We start from the raw sequence: 14600 nt of genomic DNA, 5'->3' as shown, positions 1-14600 counted from the left end.
GACATGCAATCAGTGATGGAGGAGGGCACAAAATACAAAAGACATAGGGATTCTATCAAAAAAGTTGTTAGCTTACATCTGACCACCCATTCAGGGCAGACTTCTGAACAGGCAGACAGATGAAACAAAAAGGGACACTATGTTTTCTAGCTCTTATTCTTCAGTCAGGTTCCTTCTAAATCTGCCTTGAAAAAGAAAAGAAGAGCAGGTCAGGTAAATGCAATATTGTACAGATGTTTTCTTTGTGATGTTCTACATTTGATCATTTGCCATAAACAGGGAATAACTAAAAGACATCTTTGCCTAGCCACTCACATTACGGATTGATTACTCACATTACAGATTTGATGTTGACAAGCTTGCCTCTCTCTGCTCTGATAAAATACCTTTAGACAACTATTCAGATGGGACAAGGGAAGTGAATTCAATTGGAAATCTAAATCTTTCAGTGACTGCGCTGAGAGGAGAGAGCCTATGAAGCGGGCATAGATCTTTGTCACTGCTAGTTTTCTAACAGTAAGATTTATGGGTGCCAGATTTCCTATTTGGAAGATAAGCCCCCAGGTTTTGTCCTTTTGAATATGGAAATATAAAGTTATGTAAAACCCTGGAAGTAGATTCTGTGCCTGATTCTCACTGCACCTTCTGCTGTCATTTACATGTGAGCAAAGTGGGTGTGAAATGTTACCACCTATGAGAGTGGAGAATTCCGATTTGGTTGCATTTTCACACCAATTCTGCACAGGTGCTAATGACTACACAAGAAACAATGCAGTGGAAAAATCATGCCCTTTAGGTATCAGTTATCAAGAAAAACATTTTCAAAGAATTCAGAGCATCTTAGATTGAAGGCACCATGTAAGAGCAATTATTATTTCGGAGATGCGGATGGACATGACAGAGGATTGCATTTGGCAGATACATATTTCACAAAAAGGTGTGCATGGAAGCATCCTATTAATCTGCAAATGCAAGGAATTAGTGGAATTTATACAAAGCCTTCTAGAATAGTCCAGTCAAGTAGCCACCCTTTGGGACAATCCTGTAGTTGAAGACATATACAAAGAACTGGAGAAAAAAAAATTACATTAAAAATCCTTAAAAAACAAAAGAACATTGAAACTCATACTGTATGCATGATGCTGAGAAGAATCCTATTTTCTGTTAGCTTGGAACAATCAAAACACTAATCTGAAAAGCCAAAATTTACTCTCTAGCCATCCAACAAACTACAAAACTGCACTTAAATATCCTGGGAGCTCTGACCACTGAGACCAATTTTATTATTCAAATGATTATTTATATAAAGGCTGTTGGTGTAAGCAGCTGTGCAATATGCAAAAAACAAAAACACATATGTAAAGAGCAGCAAACATATCAAAAGGGCTAACGTCTAACATCATAGGAGTACACAAAGAGGCACAGAACTAATTCAAAGTGAAGAACAGACCTTATAGTGGGATTTCTTGCAGAGTAGCTTAACTCTCAAGTGAATGGGAGGAGAAGAGAGATGGGCAAACATTAATTGGTAGTGTGACAGGCAGCAAAGTTGTCACAAAAATACCTGAATGTGTGAGGGAAACAATAAGCGCAGTCGGAAGAGCTTGGGTGGCATGTAGTGAGTGGGAGGAGATGGGGGCAGAAGGTGGATCTGTGCAGAGCCTTTAAGGTCAAGACAGGGAAATTGAGCTGGATATGTAGTGCCCATCTTTAAAAAAGGGAAGAAGGAGGATCCGGGGAACTACAGGCCAGTCAGCCTCACCTCAGTCCCTGGAAAAATCATGGAGCAGGTCCTCAAGGAATCAATTATGAAACACTTAGGAGACAGGAAAGTGATCAGGAACAGTCAGCATGGATTCACCAAGGGGAAGTCATGCCTGACTAACCTAATTGCCTTCTATGAGGAGATAACTGGCTCTGTGGATGAGAGGAAAGCAGTGGATGTGTTATTCCTTGACTTTAGCAAGGTTTTTGATATGGTCTCCCACAGTATTCTTGCCGCCAAGTTAAAGAAGTATGGGCTGGATCAACGGAGTGTAAGGTGGATAGAAAGCTGGCTAGATCATCGGGCTTAACAGGTAGTGATCAATGGTTCCATGTCTAGTGGGCAGCCGGTTTCAAGTGGAGTGCCCCAAGTGTCGGTCCTGGGGCCAGTTTTGTTTAATATCTTTATTAATGATCTGGAGGATGGTGTGGACTGCACTCTCACCAAGTTTGCAGAGGACACTAAACTGGGAGGCGTGGTAGATACACTGGAGGGTAGGGATCGGATACAGAGGGACCTAGACAAATTAGAGGACTGGGCCAAAAAAAAAAAAAAACACCACACACCTGATGAGGTTCAACAAGGACAAGTGCAGAGTCCTGCACTTAGGACGGAAGAATCCTATGCACTGCTACAGACTAGGGACCGAATGGCGAGGTAGCAGTTCTACAGAAAAGGACCTCGGGGTTACAGTGGACGAGAAGCTGGATATGAGTCAGTGTGCTCTTGTTGCCAAGAAGGCTAACGGCATTTTGGGCTATATAAGTAGGGGCACTGCCAGCAGATCGAGGAACGTGATCGTTCCCCTTTATTCGACATTGGTGAGGCCTCATCTGGAATACTGTGTCCAGTTTTGGACCCCACACTACAAGAAGGATGTGGAAAAATTGGAAAGAGTCCAGCGGAGGGCAACAAAAATGATTAGGGGTCTGGAGCACATGACTTATGAGGAGAGGCTGAGGGAACTGGGATTGTTTTGTCTGCAGAAGAGAAGAATGAGAGGGGATTTGATAGCTGCTTTCAACTACCAGAAGGGGGGTTCCAAAGAGGATGGATCTAGACTGTTCTCAGTGGTACCAGATGACAGAACAAGGAGTAATGGTCTCAAGTTGCAGTGGGGGAGGTCTAGGTTGGATATTAGGAAACACTATTTCACTAGGAGGGTGGTGAAGCACTGGAATGCGTTACTTAGGGAGGTGGTGGAATCTCCTTCCTTGGAGGTTTTTAAGGCCCAGCTTGACAAAGCCCTGTCTGGGATGATTTAGTTGGGAATTGGTCCTGCTTTGAGCAAGGGGTTGGACTAGATGACCTCTTGAGGTCCCTTCCAACCCTGATATTCTAGGATTCTATATGAAGAGAGAAAGGAAGTCAGTGACGGGATTTGAGAAGGGGGAGAGAGAGATGGTCAGGCTTGAGGCTGAAAGTGAAGAATGACCTCCTTCCCTCTCAGTTTCCTCATAAATGGCACCAAAGAGCAAAAGAAGAGGAAAATTTGCCCACCAGGCTGCTACTTTGCTCAAACTCCTCCTCTGACACTTAGCCAGTTAGACTCATTCTGCATTTCAGAAACATGCCCACGGCTTCATCGCACATACACTCAATTCCAAGTGCCTTTTTGGGACCCCACTTGCTGTTCAGTGGCATTTACAGGCAAAAATTATGCTGAAGGCTAGTTTTCATTTTCAACTGTAGCTTTTCCATGCTGAATACTCCATGCAGCCAGGATTTTTAAGTACTGGTTAAATCAGATCAGCAGCTTTTCTGTCAAGGGAAACCACACAACATCTAGGAGTCTTCCTCCTGCCTGAACTCAAAGCCAGGTTTCAAGCACTGAGAAACAGCCAGGTAGCCCGCTCTTCTCATACTCAGCCACTAACTTTGTTGCAACGTTGGTTCTAACTGTGCCATCTCCCTTTACTGATCTGGGTCCCAGTGAACATTGGCTCTGCCACGTAGAACACATTGTGGCCAGGTCTCTTTACAATAAACACACTTAAAAACAAAAAACAGAAAAAAAACCAAACTACTACAAATTCAAACCATGGTGTGTCACTGCTAAGAAACACAAGGGGAAGTGGCAATGGCCACACAGTGCATTCCTGTCAAGTGAACTGACAGCCCTGAATCCATAATGCCAAAGGTCAGCCTCCCCTCCACTCAGAGTATATCCATCAAGATAGCAAGTCTGGGAGAATCTTGCATTGAAATGAGGAACACTAGTAGACTTCAGGACCAGCTCCAACAAATAAACTCAGCAAAAGGAAACATACCATTTGTCCCATATGCCCCCCAAAACATCCAAGCCAGTCTTACATGTACTACAAATTTATGAAAAAGAAAAAAAAAATATTTTGGCTACAAAATAGTTGCAGAAATATTTTCTTGCTGACAACCAAATCAGAAATCCAGGCTGACCCTGGACAAGTCATTTATTTAAAGATTTTTTTTCCTTTTAAAATACTGTGGATATTTGAACACTGGATAAGATAACAGTGAGGTGGGTTCCTTTAAGAAAGGGGTCTGTATCTCACAGCTTTCAGCAGCACAAGATGCATAAGTTGCCATGGAAATTAATGCTATTGAACAGCAGAATATTTGTTTTTAAAAGGACTGCGGGTACCGTTACATATAAAGGCTAGGAAAGTACTGGGCTATTATCAGTGCTGGGAAGACTGGTGTTTCAGAATATTTTTGTGATGTTTTAATACAATTTTAAGGCAAATTTAAGAATAACTAAAATGACACCCTAGAGACTGAAGTTTTCTATTTGTTCTAATTAAATGGTACCGCATAGACAGTGACAGTCTTCCCTGCCCACGTGCCTTAATCCTGACCTGGAGAACTATAGCATTGGGAAAGAGATGGGCACGGAGATATGCTGCTATTTAAATGTTTACTAGTTACTAAAATAAAAGTGGCTGTTGAAACTTCCACATCTTGTTCATATGAACTTTGCACGGCTTGAGAATTAAAGGCACACTAACCATTATTTTAAACCAACAACAAAGATAAACAATTTTGTTACTCTTGGTAGAGTCCAATGTCCTGGTTTTCAGGTGTCATCATTGTATAGTCCTGAAATAGAGCTGATCTTGTCTGAGCCGAAGAAGAGTGTATGAAGTCCTCTGCAAAACAGGTTTGAAAGTGGCGAGTGATGCCCAATCAGGGCCTTTCAGTGGCTGTGGGAGTTCTGCAAGGACTCACCCAAGTGTCCTTAGCATCAAGCTTTCAGCTGACAGAGTGAATGGTGCTGTAGCCAGCAGATCAGGAATTACTTGCATACAAGTTGTGTATCATCTAGTGTGGTCACTCAGTAGAAACACTGCTAGACCTTCAAAGGCCCAAACCAGTATGAAGCCAGTTTCTGCTCCCTGTATAGTATGCTAACTTGGCCCCTGTAATTAAACACTTTGGGGAATTCGATTATGCAGGCATAAAAATAATAACCTTTTAGCAGTCCTGCCCATGCCAAGGCAACTTAAGAATGCGGCAGTTAAATTCCCTTCCAAGCATGAAGGAGGCAAGAGAATGCATGGTAGTAGTATGCATAGCCTTATGGTAGTAGAGAAGGGTCAGTGAAGTGCCAAATAGAAGGGGTGAGTCTGTGGCTCAGATGCAAAGTCAATCCTTCTTTATGGGTTCAGTTAAACCTCTCAACTCCTCGTTCGGCCTGGTGATGGAAAAAGTGGGTGAACGAGGTGAAATGCCGGAAATGACAGGCAGTAAATTGGGACCACTGTCTGTAACAGTATGTGATGCATGCCATCAAGTTAACAGATCATCTAGGATCCTCATCATGACCTGAGACTTTATGGCCTAAACTGGAATAACTCTAGGACATTTAGGGATTGGGGTGGGGGGGATGTCAGTCAGTGAGCAGGTATTTAAGGGTATGTAGACAAATTCCCCAGAACTTGAGTTAGGTATGGTGGCAATTTGGAGAAATTTGGGGCCCCAAATATTTGCCACTGGGGTTGACAGGCTCTGCAGAATTTGACTAAGATGTCTATGTCAGGACAGAGCATAAATGTCCTGGTATCTCTGGTTTAAAAAAACACGTGCTTATTCTGGATGAAAACAAAGGCATACGCTCAGAATGCAACAGATTCCAAGCAAGGCAATCATCTCAGACAATTTGCCCCCGAGTAACCAGTATGGAAAAAGGTAATGAGTACTTAGAGCAGATGACCTGCAGTAGACAGTCTCATCTTATACCAGAGCCCTGACCAGACTAGAGGCTTGTTTTAATTTCTTCCTGAAGATGGCAAGCTGATGAAGTCTATGGAGAAGTGCAAACAAATCCACAAAGGAAGAATCCATGCAGCAAAAAAGCATGAAATGACAGGTAAAGTAGTCAGAATCAGAGATTTCTTCCAAAGAAAACTGAAGCTGGTAATTAAGTGGTTTTGTCCAAAGGGGAATATATTGGTTCCAGCACTAGACTGCAGAGCTATCCGTGTCTGTGGTTCTGTGTGAATACCACAGAATCTGCCAGAAAGCAGACAACCCATTTCTCTGCTGCCCACAAGTCCAGAGGTAAAAGCAGTCAGGTTGCAACTGTTCTCAGCAAAGGGAAATCCGAAGGTATTCTTCGGTCACCAGTTTAGAAATTTGGACAGAGACAATCAATTGAAGAGTCAGGTTTCCTGTGGTAGACAGTATTTATACAGGATGAAAGCCTCATTCACTGTGGAGATCAACACAACCCCAATCATTTCCTAATGTGTTGGATAACAAAGCACTTGGGCACTTCACAATTACATTCAATAATGGTTCGATAATGATGAATTAGGTAATTGATCAGAGACTGGCTTATAAAGTGCCACTGAAAACCAACAATTCAATGCATGATCTGTGAAACTCATTGACTTATGATTGAGTTATGTGGCTAAAAACAGCAATTCCACAGATGTATGAACAAGTCCGGGGTGAAATCCTGGCTACTGTGAAATCAGTGGGAGGCCCAAGGAAAGTCAGTCTGTATGATGATGAGTATGCCCTCCATTTCAAATCAGGACTTGGCAGCAGCAAAGAAGTCAGCCAAAAAAAATATTAGTCCTGTTGTAGTTTATTAAAGGCTTGCCACAAACTGTGGAAGTGCTTCAAGTGAGATGCTTCTGAAGACTGAAACAAAACCCTCCACTACAGAATGACCTGAGATTTACAAGTGTAGCTTGGAGCAGAGCTCAGGGTGCACAATTACAGATGTTCGATCCCAAAATGGGTGGAAAGTACGACTCATTTTCTCCCTTCTGCCACTGCCTGAATGCCAGAAGACAATAGAAAATTAGAAACTATGCTCTGTTTTCTGTAAGAGACACAGGGTTGCTGGTACTTCCAAGAAACATGTGAAGGTGAGAAATTACATAGCTGGAACCAAATATGCTGGAGCAACACTTGTGACTACAGCGTCTGTGGAGAACAGTTTGCTGTAATACCAGCATTCATCGTACCTGTGATAAGTGCAGTCTTTTCCATTTGAATATTTATACTGCACCCATCTCCATGGTATCTGCACCTCATTGTTATCCTGTAGCATTGGTAGAGACAGCTGAAACAGCTCATTACAGTATAACATTAGACTGGCTCCAGGTCATTAAAACAAAGCTGGCTGCTAAAGCTTCCATCTCTTGCCATGTTACCATTGCAGCGCTTGGTAAGTAAGGCTAACCTATTAATGATAAGCTATGTTATATTTTAAACTAGAAACAAATACAAGAGAGTAAGAGGACAGGCATACGCTGTCACCATAGTCATTCAGCCCTTGGCTTCTTTAATAAAGTGAAGTTACAGTCAACTATAGCCTTGGATTTTGTGATATGGGTAGCTGTGCACTAAGAGAACGGAGACCAACTCATTTCACATATACCACCAAGAAGCCATTAAATGGAATCAAATTTTGGCTACTACCAACCGAGGTTTTGTTTCCCATTATTAACCTTCTGATATATTCATTTTAATAATTGGTGTGCCTCCACTAACAGAGAAAGGAAAAATAGTGACTGAAGTGTCTGTGTATAACATAGGAATCTCTCTCTTGGGATTCACTAAGGAGGAGTATTGTAGGAATTAACCAAACAGCATTTCAGCAGAGGCTACAGCACTCTTTTACAGATGAAAAGTAAAGAACCTTTACTACAGTGAAAGTAAAGAACCTTTCATTCCTTTTACTGAAAGGCTTTGCAATTGTGTCAAGACAGGTAAAGCAAAAGGACACTGCCAATTTAGTTGGTTCCAAATTTAATTTTGGTGTCAGCTGGCATTTTACACTAATATGGATAGAAAATGTTTCATGATTTTTCAATCCAAAAATGTATCCTTTTCTTTTATTTAATTTTTATACCTCACACATCAGGGTGGGTAGTTATAATGAACTCTGTATAAGTGCTGTGGTATACATTTGGTATTAAAGACATTATCAATTATAAAGCTATATTGCACAAATTTACTAAAGACTGATAGTGGAGCTTGGGTTACTAAAAAACAGAACTAATCTAGTTATCTCCATACTGATTTATACCTGCCTCTGGAGATTTCCATTACTTGCATCTGAAGAAGTGAGGTTCTTACCCACGAAAGCTTATGCTCCGAATACTTCTGTTAGTCTTAAAGGTGCCACAGGACCCTCTGTTGCTTTTTACAGATTCAGACTAACACGGCTACCCCTCTGATACTAAAAACCAGAGGCTCCAACTTACAAACCTGTGTGTTTAAAGATAGGCTTCTACGTCGATAGTAGTCACCTAAATAAAAGTGGGCATACACCTCTGGAAATCAAGCCACTTTTATTTCAGGGTCTGAATACTGGCCAGGTTCTGACACCCCTACTCATGTTGATTAGTTCCTTATTCCTAGGGTGACCAGATGTCCCGATTTTATAGGGACAGTCCTGATTTTGGGGGCTCTTACCTATTGCCCCCCCAACCCCTGTCCCAATTTTTCACACTTGCTATCTGGACACCCTACTTATTCCTGAAATAGCCCTGCTGAAGTCAACAGGACTAATCTGGAGTAAGACCCAGATCCTCAAAGGTTTTTGAAGTCAATGGAAAGTTAGGCACCTAAATATCTTTGAGGAGCTGGACATAAAGGTACTACCTCATGTAAGTGAGGGTATCAGAATCTGGTTCTATAGATTTTAGCCTTGCTTCAGCAAAGCACTTACACCCGTGCTTTACTTCAGTTGGACTTCAGCATGTGGTGAAGTGCTATATTGAATCAGGGTCCTAACTGTAAGTACCACCCTTCCACATACTGAGTAGTACTTTATCCTGCAAGTTGTCCCATTAACTTCAAATCGGACTTCTTGAGGAATAAGCTACTTTTCAGTGAACACAAGGATGACAGAATCAGGCCTACATAATAAAAATAAAGTTCAATTCAGGAAAAGGCTCTAATACACTACACATCCTATGGGCCCAGTTATTCCGCTTTGATTCCTGGCAAGTCGAAAACAAGAAGAGTGAGGTATGACCACACAACTTGTGGAGCAGTAAGGGTGCTACTCACTGTGAGCAAGGATGGAAGAATCTAGCCTTTTGTGATTATTCACCACTTGCATTCCCAATTCTACGCATGTATATTCAGGTGATTGTATGTACAGTTGAATCTTGTGAAAAGAGAGAGAAAGTATTATATTATATCTGAACATGCTTGTAGTCAGATTACAGAAATTCTTGCCAAGCCTTCAATAGTGCCCAAGTGTTTTAATAAAACAAACTCAGTCAATGATTAGAGAAAAGAAAAGGATTCCCAGCACACCAATAATTACTCAATGGGAGACTAGTTACGTGGTCAAACCATAATTTGTCTTAGTTACAAAAATGTATTGTTGACTATTTACTGTGCAGCGACACAATTAACCATGATTTTTGATACCATGTTCTGTATAAAGACATCACCCAATAGCTATTATCTTTTCTGAAGGGTCATCAGCAATTTGGAAGCACTGATTTGAAAAATAATTTGTTGAAAAAAGTAAAAACAGGATAAAATGCTAACTCAGATGGTGTCAGAAAAAAAAATAGGAGTTACATGCTTGGCAAAACACAAAAAGACTGGTGAAGGGAGAATATAAAAAAAGGCAGAAGATGCCTCTGTTATAAATACTGCCTGTAATAGCAAAATGAAAATGAATCTGTGCCAGATGTGTCTGAAGGCCAGAGTTAGCCCTGAAGTAGCCACCATGCATTCTAAGCCATGTTGGAATTATACCAGAGCGCACAGCGATGGAGCCCCAGTAGCCCAAACAGCAGCTCAGGTTCCCTCACAAAGAGGGATCGGACTAAGCCAGAGTGAAAACATCACTATGATCGTGTAGCTAATTTCTAAGGCCCTGATTCTTCATTCTTATGGGATAAGATACTACCCAGTGTGAGGCTGGCATCACTGGGCCAAAGCCTTGGTTCTTACAGTTAGACTCCTACGGCCCTGATTCAGCATGCTTAAGTCCCATTGTAGATAAGCACATAACATTTTTCTGAACTGGGCAAAAATTCATAGAGCCAGAAAGTAATACCCTCTCTTACATGAGGTAGTGAGACCGGCAGTAACCAGAGAGAGATCAAATGACTATTGCCTGGTAGGGGGAGTCGCATGGGTTCCAGTGAAGGTGATCAAATAGCAAGTGTGAAAAATCGGGACAGGTATGGGGGGTAATAGGTGGCTATATAAGACAAAGCCCTGAATATCAGGACTGTCCCTATAAAACTGGGACCTCTGGTCACTCTAGTTCCAGTCCCTACTCCATATCAGGCAGAGCAGGGATTTGAACCGAGGTGTCCCACATCCTGGGGGACTGTCTAACTACTGGCCTATTGGGTAAAGTGGCAGTGACATGCATAAATCCCTTTGTAGATCTAGCCCTTGAGTCTAAGTGACTTTGGTGCTGTTGACAATTTTACCCACAGTGCCTAAAATGTTTAACTCTGACTAATCAAAAAGGAGTGTGTCCAAATTCAGGCAGAGAGCACCGTGAACAGAATGCAGAATATGCAACTATCTCCCTGCCGTTTTCCCCTAAGTCCAACATAGCCAAATAATATATGCACTGAAAATGCATTGTATCAAACAGATATCAGAGACTGAGTCTCTGATCCCACTGCCTACCACTTCCCAGCCCCACCCACAGAGCCCAGCTCCTTAGTCGCAGCTGGTTGCCTGGTTCCCTCACTTCCATTCCAAATAGAAAATTATCTTTCCCCTTTATTTATATGATCATTTCCTTTTATGGATCAAAATAAATGGTCATTAAAGCAACTATACAAATAAAGGGGGGAAATAATTTTCTCTGTGCAATGCAGGTGGAAGTCTGCCCACTATAAGCAGGGACCTGCTCTACAGCAGGTCTGGAGACCAGTAGACCAGGGAGACAGTGAGGAGCTCTGCTGCTCACCTCTGCTCCCCAGCTCTGCTGCAGTAACCACTTCTGTGCCTCCACCTCACATTATCTATGGCCCCTTATTCATTCCCCCATATCTATACCCCTTCCTTCCCCACAACACAGTCTTCCTCCCTCACAGTCCTTAAGCCCAGCAGCTGAGTCCCAGCCCAAAAGGCTACCACAGGCCTGCCAGACCAAGGCTGACCTCTGAGAAATCACAGGAGGTTTCAGCAGAGATGTCTCTGTAGCAGAGATGCAGGTTAAAGGCTTGGTTGTCAGAGACCCACAACTCTCCTGGCCTTCTCTACAAGCCTATCAGCCTCTCTAGAAATTCACCTTGACCAACTCACATATTCTCCTAGCTACACAATGTTATTTTGTTTTGTTTTTTAAACGTTCATTAACTTTTTAGCCACTGTGTTTTAAAAATACACCTTGCTGAACTATCATCTGAATATGCAGGAGTGTTAAGTGGGGAGTTTATGGGGAGTGTGGTTGTTTAACTAAAGGATCCTTTCTCTCCCTCCCACCCCCCGCATCCCACAAAAAATATAATTTTATATGAAGAAAATATGGCAAAAATTTCAAAAAGGGAGCATTTTCAAACGTTGCTGCTACAAAAATTGGTAAGTATCTTACTAAAACTTATTACATAGAACATGCAACACCGGAGAGTTATTGTGTCAATTTTTTAGACTAAATTCAATCACTAAATTATATTAGAGAGAGGATTTAGACCAGTTTTAAGTGCAAATCTCAGTGCAACCTTAACTAAGAAATCACTATGATTACCCCTATGATAGATGAGACTTCTCTCTATTATATAGACATAGACACACAGAGAGAAGCAATTTCCCTGTTTAGTAGGAACATTGCGTTAGCACTCTAGCAATAATGAACACAATCTATATTGGCTGCTAGCTACATTTCAGACACTATAGCTTCAGATAAAAGAGCCACAATGATATGTGCCTGTAACATAAATAATAACGTGCTCAGCCACTTGGGTGGAGCTGAGGAATCCAGAGTGCAGACAAATGCAGTAAACTGACTAGTCTGCAAAGGGGATATCATAACTTGTGACTTCTGATTGAAAAACTCCTAAAAACTCATGAATGTTGACACACCTTTTGGGTTTGTTTATACTTCAGTTCCTTTTTGTTTTAACACCAATTCAAGTGTCAGAACTGGGTGGAAATTTGGGGTATACAGAAAGCCTTTACAGCTGTCTCAAAATTACAGTCTTAATTATCAATTGATGTGCCTAATCTGCTCACCAAATTTTTGGGATGATAAAACAATTGGATGGAGCAATAGCTGTTCAATTTATTATTACAAAGATAAGGCTGTACTTGATAATTTCCTGCTCCTTTTCTCTAGCTAAGTCCTTTACAGGCACAGAGGCAAATTCATTATTATTGCACAAAAGTTAGCACTTTAACTGTACTTTATCAGCAAGCATCTTCAAAGTGCTATACAAACACAGCACAAAAGGATGCCTCTTATTCCTGAAAAATTGAAGATCATCTCAGATTTAGGAACAGTTAGGACCCCAATTTAAAATTAAGGATATGTCTTCATATTGAAGAATGTATGCGGTTTCCTGGAAGCACTGTAGTTGTAATAAAATGTGAGCAAAAATAGTGATTGTGGGGATCATAATTATATCTCCTCCCAATCTAAATAGTTGTGTCCAAGCTTGGTATCATATGCTGTTCTTTATACTGACTGATGGGCAGGAAGAAAAATAAGGAGTGGGAGGAGAAACCTACAAGTTTAAAAGCACCTTAAAAAAAAAAAAAAAAAAAAAGCACATTGGGTCTCCTCACTGCACCACAAAGTCTCTATTTCTCCCTAGAGCAAATCTTAAGGTTGTGAAACAGAGCGTGACTATCCACTCAGGACATTCTTGTCCTCAGTCATATGTCTGCACTTCATGTTCAACTCTCCCAAGGAGAAGCCCAGGAGAGTAAACGTCCAGGGGCTGGAGATGATCACTAGCCAGCCTAGGACAGATTCGTGTGCGATGGAGAGTCAGGTACCAGCACAGCCCCCGTTTCCATTGGCTTTGGCATACCCAGCCCCTCGGCTTTAAAGCACCCCCGAGAGTCCCCAGTCCGGGCGTGTCTCTCTTTCAAGCTCTACACTTACCCGCTATGAAAGTCAGCAGCGTCCTTGGGTTGCGGTTTGTGTCCTCTCAGCCCTCGCTCCCAAACTGAGCCCAACCCGAGCAGCCCCGGCTCCTTTCCCTCCCGCGCGCCCAAAGCAGCCCCACCCCAAGCCAGGCTCTCTCACGCCCGTCCTCCTCCCTTTCCCCGCCGCCAGGGCGAAAGGCGAAAGACTCCGCTGGGCTGAATCCCGGACTGTCCCCATTTTCCAGCGGCTGTTACCTTCGTTACCGTTTCCGATCCATTCCCGGCTCCAAAACGCTTCCCCCGCCTCCCCGATCACAAGCAACTCTAGGCAAGGGGGGGGGGGGGCAGCACACAAAACCTCTTCTCTCCTCCTCTTCCAGCCGCTGACACTATATATCCGGCCGGCTTTGAGACAGGAGGTGGGGGCAGAGTTGTCCTGCCCGTCTCTGCCTCTTGCAGCGAGTGCTGGGCGCAACCTTTGCGCGCGCACACGCCCACATGCCAAGGGCAGAGGAGGACAGGCAGGCGAAGAGGCTGTAGACTAGCCCGTCCCGCGCTGGCGGGGTTATACTCCCGTTTCTGGTCCCGGCGCTAAGACCAGGGTGCGCTGAACTGCAATTGACACGCTGCAACAGCAGCTGCTGCTGCTTCTTCCCGTTGATCCTAAGAAGATAAAAGCGGCGGAGGGGCAGCTGGTCCACTCCTCGCTATGAATGAACTCTAGGCACCCGCTCCTGCCGCCCGCGCACACACAGCAGCGCCTAATGCAAAGCAGCAGGATTCCTGCCTGCCCTCCCCAGGGTCTGTACCCCCCTCGCTCGACCTCTTCCTTTGCGCCCCTGAGCTATGCCGCAGGGAGCCCAATTAGGTAGTGGCGCTTTAAGGCAATCACGGGATATTTGGGGTAGGGTGTTGCGATGTCTTTCCCTACCGTGAGCATGGATCGCCTCTGTCGGGCTTCACCGGGGGCGCTGCCTGGCTTCAGGATCCCCTTGGAACTTAGGGAGCGAAGACAGAAGCAGGGAAAGAGAGCGCGCGCTAGAGCTGCAGCTGCGCTTGCCTCGCCTTCCTAGCCTAGCAGCGCCTCCTTGCCTCTTTTATTATCATCATCTTCTCACTTCTTACCCTTACATTCCAGCTTTAAATAAAAGGACGGGGGGGGGAGGGCAACTACGCTGACAGAAAGAGGGCGGTCTGGACTCCAGTACTCACACCAGGCAAAGGGAAACCATCACGCATGGATGGGAATTTAGTATTCTCTAAATTCAGCCTGAACTGGCCCATGCAAAAGACTGTTATTAGGCCTTGAGTGCCTGGT

The 14600-nt window shown here is 43.3% G+C and overlaps 1 protein-coding gene across 6 annotated transcripts in view; it reads right to left on the bottom strand.

Moving 5' to 3' along the window:
• The window catches only part of FAR2 (fatty acyl-CoA reductase 2), a 230340-nt gene extending 216028 nt beyond the window's left edge, over nt 1-14312 (bottom strand). Inside the window, exons 1-2 of one of the 6 annotated variants that reach the window (XM_054038920.1) lie at nt 14214-14312; nt 9275-9374 (exon numbers count right to left, since the gene is read on the bottom strand). The gene's annotated coding sequence lies outside the window, so the exon portion shown is untranslated. Of the gene's footprint in view, nt 1-9274; nt 9375-13298; nt 13389-13537; nt 13736-14213 lie in introns of those variants that run through there. The other 5 variants (XM_054038904.1, XM_054038912.1, XM_054038930.1 and 2 more) reach the window with 5 other exon arrangements.
• Between the last annotated feature and the right edge of the window lie 288 nt (nt 14313-14600).

Source organism: Malaclemys terrapin, chromosome 1, assembly GCF_027887155.1.
Source record: "Malaclemys terrapin pileata isolate rMalTer1 chromosome 1, rMalTer1.hap1, whole genome shotgun sequence".
Taxonomy (NCBI): Eukaryota; Metazoa; Chordata; order Testudines; family Emydidae; genus Malaclemys; species Malaclemys terrapin.
This window is presented reverse-complemented; position numbering and strand designations above follow the sequence as displayed.